The sequence below is a fragment of the Symphalangus syndactylus genome, chromosome 12 (genome assembly GCF_028878055.3).
Source record: "Symphalangus syndactylus isolate Jambi chromosome 12, NHGRI_mSymSyn1-v2.1_pri, whole genome shotgun sequence".
NCBI lineage: Eukaryota > Metazoa > Chordata > Mammalia > Primates > Hylobatidae > Symphalangus > Symphalangus syndactylus.
The window spans coordinates 75,886,874-75,896,371 of NC_072441.2; positions in this window are offsets into that span (position 1 = coordinate 75,886,874).

Below are 9,498 nucleotides of genomic sequence, written 5' to 3' on the forward strand. Positions count from 1 at the left end.
CCTGCAGGTGCACAGAAGTCAAGAACTGAGGTTTGGAAACCTCTGTCTAGATTTTAGAGGATGTATGGAAATACCTGGATGCCCAGGCAGAAGTATGCTGTAGGGGGCAGGGCCCTCATGGAGAACCTCTGCTAGGGCAGTGCGGAAGGGAAATGTGGGGTCAGAGCCCCCACACAGAGTCCTTACTGGGGCACCACCTAGTGGAGTTGTGAGAAGTGGGCCACTGTCCTCCAGACCTCAGAATGGTAGATCCACTGACAGCTTGCACCATGTGCCTGGAAAAGCTGCAGACACTAAACACCAGCCTGTGAATGCAGCCAGGAGTGGGGCTACACCCTGCAAAGTCACAGGGATGGAGCTGCCCAAGACCATGGGAACCCACCTCTTGCATCAGTGTAACCTGGATGTGAGACATGAAGTCAAAGGAGATCATTTTGGAGCTTTAAGATTTAACTGTCCTGCTGGATTTTGGACTTGCAGGGGGCCTGTAGCCCCTTTGTTTTGGCCAATGTCTCCCATTTGGAATGACTGTATTTATTCAATGTCTGTACCCGCAATGCATCTAGGAAGTAACTAACTTGCTTTTGATTTTACAGGCTCACAGGTGGAAGGGACTTTCCATGTCATGGATGAGACTTTGGACTGGACTTTCGAGTTAATGCTGAAATGAGTTAAGACTTTGGGGGATTGTTGGGAAGATACGATTGGTTTTGAAATGTGAGGACATGAGATTTGGGAGGGGCCCAGGGCAGAATGGTTTGGGTGTGTCCCTACCCAAATCTCATCTTGAATTTTCATGTGTTGTGACAGGGACCCAGTGGGAAGTAATTGAATCATGGGGAAGGTCTTTCCTATGCTGTTCTTGTGACAGTAAGTCTCAAGAGGGGAGTTTTGCTGCACAAGCTCTCTTTGCCTGCTGCCATCCATGTAAGACGTGACTTGCTCCTCCTTGCCTTCTGCCATGATTATGAGGTTTCCCCAGCCACATGGAACTGTAAGTCCAATCAAACCTCTTTCTTTTGTAAATTGTCCAGTCATGGGTATGTCTTTATTAGCAGCGTGAAAACAGACTAAGACAGTACCCCAGCTTGGGCTACAGAAAGAGACCCTATCTCTAAAAAAATAAAATAAAAAATGTTCCTGCTATTCAATACTATATTGTATCTTCCTCAGGATAGTTCATTTGGGAATCGCTAAGTTTACCCCTGACTCTAGGGATGAGACATGGAATTTACACCTAAAATAATCAGCTTCTGAAAGGATGTCCCCTCTCTGGATATGGAAAGGGAAGAACTGCAGGAGTTGTATACAGTTGCCTTGCAATCCCATGGGAAACAATGCTAGCTCACAGGAAGGCAAAAGCTGACTGTTGAAGAGAAACTAAGTCCTTGAAGACATTGTTAGGCCCCAAACCAATCAACCCAGAAACCCATTTACCACTGAATCTAGAGTTAAATAAGCAAGAAAATCTCCTGTTATTTAATCCAGACTGAGTTGGGTATTCTGTCATTAGCAAATGAAGGCATCCTGACATGTGGGAATGTCAACACACACAAGCTCTTGTGCAGTTTTCCACACATGGGGACAGTGCCCTGGCATTCCAGAAATCCTGGCTTACTTACCACCACTCTCTAATCAACCGCAAATAACATTTTAAAACTAAGTGCAAAGAGAATGATCAGGAATATCATAAAATCTGCACTTCTTAGAAGAAAAAAAAAGGAGCTTACAGTGAGGTAGTCTCAAGCAACTGTTTTCTAAGTGGGACGGCTGAAGCAAGAGACCTTAAATCACTTGACTGTCTTCACAAAACACAACTAAAGCAGAACCAGAAGTCCCCTGATAGCCTTTCAGGCACACCACCTACAAATACACTGTAATCCCTCATACCCTACACGCCACTTCAGGGAAAGGGACATGAGGCAGGAATACAAATATATACCATCTGTGACACTTCCTAAGCTCCTGGCTTCAGAGTAGCCATCCTGATAATTATTTTTTAAAGTCCACAGTATAAATATGCAAGTTAAGTGAGTTACGGAAATCATTCCAGATACTGGTTCACCAGTAACATCAGTTTAGCCCTAGATATTGTCATAAGTTCTCTGATAGGCTCATGTGATTTAAGCTGGTGCTCTGTCAAGACTAGACTTAGCCATTTTATCCTTTTTATGACATTATGTATGTTGAAGAGAATATATGAATATATTTTATATATATGAATATATATAAAACCTTCATTATCACATTATTCTCAATCCAGCATTTTTTCAGCCCCTGATTTTCATGTTAGTTCAGCATTCTTACATCTTTACAGATTTTCATCTAAGACTACATTTCTATTGTTTTATATAATCAGCCCCCCTAAGATCAACATGTCCACATTTTTTGGCAAAGACAAAGCCTACTGATTTCAGGACCATTATTTTCCTTTTTCAAAAGCACAGACCCAAACTGAGAAATAAATAAAGAGAAATTCTCCTCTTTTCTATGCTAATTTGGAAGTAGAGTCTTTATTTCTTTTTCAAACCCAAAGAGAATCAGACATATGATATGAATTTATCTACTTTCACTTGCTCAGACTGAAAGGAAAGATTAATATTTTCAGGCTGTTAGTCAAAACTGTTCATTCAAATATTATTTAATAAAATCCAAGAACCAGCTAAAAAGTCACTTAAGCTAAGAAACCTTCACCAGCCTCATGGGAAATTGTGTACAGTTTTCTACCAGAATAGCCTATAAATGCTTACTGAAAATGTCTAAGTTCATATCTTGGTAACTAACATTTTAATTCAATCTGCAGAATAATATATGCTTCTTTAGTGCTAAGATATGAATATTAGAGGCTTTCTTTCTTAAAATTTGTACTTAGTTATATTTTCACAAATAACTGTATAATATTAAAATTCTGCATGCGGCATAAAACATATTTTAATGGAGAAGGTAATGTGTAGGGAGTTTATTTCTGTTTGCTATTAGAACTTGTGTTTATTCTTGGTTAAAAAAACTGCACTGATTACAATATAGAAAAAAACAAAAGTATGTTGTATATCTCTTACAGTAGAAGATAAAGAGTTCTAAATTTAGAAAGGAAAAATATACACAGTGAAAATATGTGTCAGTGAGATGTTAAGATCAACTATTGCTGAGACCAGCAATATTAAATTCCTGCACAATTACTCATATTATAATAAGAATTTTAAAAAGAAAACATGAACACATAACATAATGAGGGCAGAAGTCACTCTCATCCTTCATCTTTGTATTCCCAATTCAGGAAGCTGGTATAGTGTCTTCATTATAATTACTATTCAACGAACATTTGTAAAATGAATGAATAAGGAATGAATGATGAGAAAAATGATAAACATCTCCCTCTGTCTCCTGGGAGTTAACTGCACTACTTTCTTTTAAATTTAATTAATCTTCAATGTCCTTGTAAAATAGCCAAAGGGAAAATGTATTTACATTACTTTAAATATTGATGGAATCTACAAAAAGGGTTAAACAACTTCCTCAAAGTAAATAAAACGTTCACAATCCAGCTAGGATAAAAGGATTTAAATCATTTCCTAGGTAGAGGGCTTTCAATTAGAGCCCCTGCTGCATTAACCATGGGAACTCAACTCACTCTCTTCATGATGGAGCCCTGAGTGTTGCTGCTAATCTGTACTCTACCATTCTAATGCTTTTAAGGTTCCTTTTCAGCCCTTCCTCCTCCTAATCCACAACTACTGAGACCAATGTATTTTTTGGGTCAGTCCTAATTTCAAGCATTCTATCCTGCCCTCCCCAAATGAACTCACACTTATTAGACCATATGTTCCTATATTAGTTCAGGAAGGGGGAAAAAAACGTTAATCACACTTGTATATAAGAGATCATAGAAAAGCAGTTTACTAACCTGTGAAAATACCATTCATTCTCTGTTCACCTCTGGTCCACAGCTAAGCAATCAGTACGATATAAATGTACCCTATCTTCACTATTCAGTATTCATAAGGATACTACTTATGAATTGGAAATCTGACACAACATTTACACGATCTAATTTTGAAAATTTAAAATAGTGTAAGGCCCCTAGGCTTAATTTTACAGGGGAAAGATTAAAGGGACACAAGCAAGCATATATTCTCTCTCTGTGCTGTGGGACACTGGTAATATTTTTTTGACTTAAAATATTTGATACTTAAAATGCCAAACTTCTGCATTTCTGCAGTAACAAGGTAGTTATCATATTGAATACCATTTCTTTCTCTCCAATAAGTAGAGTTAATATTAACACATGAACTGAAAATATTAAGTGATTATAAAAAAGTCCAAATAAATTCATTAAAATTTAGCTTGGCAAAATGTTAGTTTCATGTTCTTGGTAGAAGTCCTTTTTAATTTATATTCAAATGAAATGAACAATTTACAAGCAAAGGAAATGGCATCAAATATTTGACACCCTGCCTCCCAAGGTGTATTGATTCATGCTTTTTGCTCAGATCTAGGTTTCTCCGCTCAGGAAAAGTGGAGAATGTACCCATACTTGGGAAAACAAGTTTCCAATGGCACAGCTTTGATCAAACAGCAAAATTCTATCCATCTATGTATTGCCATCTGCCAGTATGACAAATGGTCCCATGTGCAATATTCACATGGCATTGTAGCCAAACCTGTAAGTCAAAGGATAGGAAATAATAGTAACTATACATTAAGCACAGAAGAAAACGAAACAAACAAAAAGGTTTAAAACCAACCAAAAATATATCTGATTTTGGGTGTTCTATACGTTCTTACATTCTCTCAGGTCTTTTGTGTCATTATGAACACAATTCTAACAAGCTTGATTATTTTATTTCCATTCACATATTACAAGCAACAAGCTGAAAAAGTAGAACGGGGTGTAGGGAGACAGGACAAAGTAGAGATTAGGGCTTGAAATTCCCCTGACCAGTCGACAGCAACCACATGGAATAATGACTCATGTGCATTAATGATCACACTAAATGATATTTGCTTTTTTACCTAGTCCTTCAACTCATAGCTTAAAGAACTTCAGGTTGGAAGAAACCCTGTTCTGATTCTTTTTTTTTTTTTTTTTTTGAGACGGAGTCTCGCTCTGTCACCCAGGCTGGAGTGCAGTGGCGCGATCTCGGCTCACTGCAAGCTCCGCCTCCCAGGTTCACGCCATTCTCCTGCCTCAGCCTCTCCGAGTAGCTGGGACTACAGGCGCCCGCCACCACGCCCGGCTAATTTTTTTGTATTTTTAGTAGAGACGGGGTTTCACCGTGGTCTTGATCTCCTGACCTTGTGATCCGCCCACCTCGGCCTCCCAAAGTGCTGGGATTACAAGCGTGAGCCACCGCGCCCGGCCGATTCTTGAGTCTCCTCTACAACTTCAGAGAGGACTTTCATTTTATTTTGGATCAAATGCTCCACAACTAGTTGAAAATGGAATTAAATTTTATATGAAGTTCCTAGGTGATTTAAAGCTGTAAGAAGAATAATAATGAATCATAAGAAAACTTGCTGCTACAGATATCAAAAAGGAATGTTACCATCCCTCATGCTAATCCTTTTCATTTTAAATAAACAGGATCTAAAAAAAAATAATGCTTAGAAGTCCTAACCACATCAAGAATGCCTCAGATCAGTGACCCAAGGAACCTTTCCGAATGGATGAAAAAGACCCAAAGTTGAATTCACCTAATTTTAGGGCCAAAAAATAAAACAAGACCAAAAAATCTTCAGATACTGGGAGAACAAATCTCAATTGCTCAATTGTATCTTATGAAAACAATTTTTCAAAATAAAACAAGAGATATTTAAGATTCATTAAGTTCTTATCATTTCAAATTTTAAGAAAAATATTTTCTAATGGAATTACATATATTTGTGTGAGTCTTCTAGTTATATCCATGGTAATAAATACTCTTTTTAGTTGTAAATAAAACCCATTTGTGCTACATTATTAGGGAAAATATCTACATAAATTAGTTTTTAAGATAACTAAAATCTATCTTTTGAATTCATAAGCGTAAAATTTTAACCACTTGCAAAATTTCTAACACACTTAAGGTAGTCAGATGCCTTGTCAAGTAGGGTAACAAAAATGATTTTCACCTGTTTGTTTTAGTAACAGTGCACCGATTTTATGAAAATCAGGCATGCCCTCGGGTCCTAACAAAGTATACAAAGCTGAATGGATCTATGCCAAATATGCCAGATTTTACTTTCTGAGTCTGATTTTATACTTCTGTCCTCTTTCTTACCACATGGCTTCCAGTATCACTTACAGACTAACCCTTAAAAAGGAGAAGGCTAAGTTACTAATATTTGGAAGGCTTATGAAAGTGAAGCATAGTTATGAGACAGCAATGTTTTTATTTATGGAATGTGTACAAACCATACACTTAAGCAAGCTTTGGGGAATGAGAGTTGGGGGGAATCAACTCTTTCATTTGCTAATTGGTATTTCCTTTAAAAGATAGATTTCCTCCAGATTTTAATGGTGTTAATAGTTACTCTAGAAAAATTGGAGATTGGTGTGCATATATTTTATGTTGTAAACAGACACACACCCAGAGACACTGAGAGAGACAGATAGACAGTAAACAGAGGAGCACTAACCACAAACGGTTTACAAATGACCTCTGTGCTCATTCACCCATCTGTTCTCCACCTTGCCTTTTATAGCAACTATAGCAACAGCCATGAGAGTCATTGTGGAAAGAAATAAAATAAAATAAAAAAATCCTGGAAGCTTGTAAAGAACGTGAGCAAAGGGGAGGAGGTTGTGAAAAAAAAAACGAATAAAGGGCACCGATCTAGAGTATTGAAGAACGCAGAGTGGACAGCCTAGCAATGAGTATCTGGTACCCCAGTATCCTCTCCTACAGAATCTGTACAGCTTTCCATTTATGACAGTTTAAACTTAATTTAAATTATCAAACAGACACTTTCCTCAAACACATAAATCATGAGGCAGTTCATTCAGGCTGTATGTATAAAGTTGTTCCAGCCACCTTTTTCTAACGGCTTCTTTATATCTTTTACATGGAGACAATGAGAGATTTGCTTAGGACAGTTTGACTGTAATTTAGAAGCAGGAAATGGGAAGTATTTGTATCTTCTTTGCCTAACTCACCTTAGTTACTCAAGTAAGCATTTCTTCCATTATTGCATTTTCCTGATTACAAGTTTTATGTTTTCTCTAAAACACATATCAAAAGAAACTTCCTAAGCACTATGCAGGGGGAAGCCATGACATTTATCTGCCACTGTCAGCAAAAACATGAACTTAGCCCTCAACAGAGTATTTCACTTCATTCTAGTGTCACCTCTGCATCACCTGCATTGGAGTCACCACTTACCTGTTGGGTAAAACCAGGATGCACCACTGAAATAAACAGGGGTCAGACAATACGAGAAAAGCCAGTAGAAATTGCCAAATATATCAGAATACACACAGGCTTTCTAAGGATATGGCCCAAGAGGAAGGCTCTAGAGCTCACCCTGAAACAGGATTTTTGACTTCACAGAGAAATTATTTAGTTTTCAATAACACAATTCAACTAAAGAAAGGGAAATACAAGGCTAAACAAATAAGAAATGAAGACAAAAACCCAACCTTTCAAATCTAAAGAAAATAATCTGTTTTAAAGACACAGGTGAAGATCAGGAACCCAAAACAGGAGAAAAGAAAAGCAATTAACGCTGGCATCTGATAATAACGAAAAGTATGGAGTCTGGAGAATCGCTAGACTCTAAAAATTATAAAGGTTTATTAGACTTGGACTTTGTACACTGAAGAAAAGAAAAACTGCATGCATTTATATTGATCAATGTACACTATTGCTGCTTTTTAACTTTTGTGTATATGTAGGGTAGATTTTTTTTTAAGTGAAGGCAAGTTTATTAAGAAAGTAAAGGAATAAAAAGGTGGCTTCTCCATAGGCAGAAAACTAGTGTAGTTTTTTTTATTAGAAATTGTTATTCAATAATAGTACATGTTACAAATAAATACCATTTTAAACTAAAAAATTGTAGACTTTCAAATCAGTTAGGGTGGTCACCCTACAAAAGGGCATTTTTTTTCCCCTCAGTCTCCTTGTTCATGTTGCTCACAACAAGAATTGGGGCTAATGCTATGAATAATAATAACAAACACTGCCTTCTGTCAGGCCCTGTGCTGAACACCGTCTGCATATGTATAGGAAAGGGTTAACTCAGCAGACCTTGTTTGCTCAGACTCTGTACATTTCCAAGAAAGGTCTGCCTTTAGGACTGGTCCTTGGCCAGTTCCTGGAGAATGAGCTCTCAGCTTTTAGAAAATTCTACTTGGTAAGAGTAGTTTTGCACGTCTCAGGTCTTGGGCCACAAAATATCAGTTTAATCAGATGGTTTATGTTAACAAGTGTGATTTATGGCAAAAATAGATCTCTAATCTCCATTTCTCTCTATCTATATTTATCTATCCATATATATGTACCTATATATATCAAATACGAAGATATGTTTATAACAATTGTATATACATAGAAAGATAGTATGAAGAGAGACATAGATATTATTTTCTTCATTTTAAAATGTTATCTTGGTATGTTTAAAAGGAAAAGCTTAAGATGTGTTGCAATTATAGTATGAGTTTCAGGTATGTACATGTTATGTGTGTGTGTGAGAGACACACACAAACACATTTCAAACATGTTTTATGTTTAAGCTCAATATTCAAACACAGAAATATAACACCAATTCTTTTTTATTTTATTTTATTTTATTTTATTTTTTTATTATACTTTAGGGTTTTAGGGTACATGTGCACAATGTGCAGGTTTGTTACATATGTATCCATGTGCCATGTTGATTTCCTGCACCCATTAACTCGTCATTTAGCATTAAGTGTATCTCCTAATGCTGTCCCTCCCCCCTCCCCTCACCCCACAACAGTCCCTGGAGTGTGATGTTCCCCTTCCTGTGTCCATGAGTTCTCATTGTTCAATTCCCACCTATGAGTGAGAACATGCGGTGTTTGGTTTTTTGTCCTTGTGAGAGTTTACTGAGAATGATGTTTTCCAGTTTCATCCATGTCCCTACAAAGGATACGAACTCATCATTTTTTATGGCTGCATAGTATTCCATGGTGTATATGTGCCACATTTTCTTAATCCAGTCTATTGTTGTTGGACATTTGGGTTGGTTCCAACTCTTTGCTATTGTGAATAGTGCCGCAATAAACATACGTGTGCATGTGTCTTTATAGCAGCATGATTTATAGTCGTTTGGGTATATACCCAGTAATGGGATGGCTGGGTCAAATGGTATTTCTAGTTCGAGATCCCTGAGGAATCGCCACACTGACTTCCACAATGGTTGAACTAGTTTACAGTCCCACCAACAGTGTAAAAGTGTTCCTATTTCTCCACATCCTCTCCAGCACCTGTTGTTTCCTGATTTTTTAATGATGGCCATTCTAACTGGTGTGAGATGGTATCTCACTGTGGTTTTGAT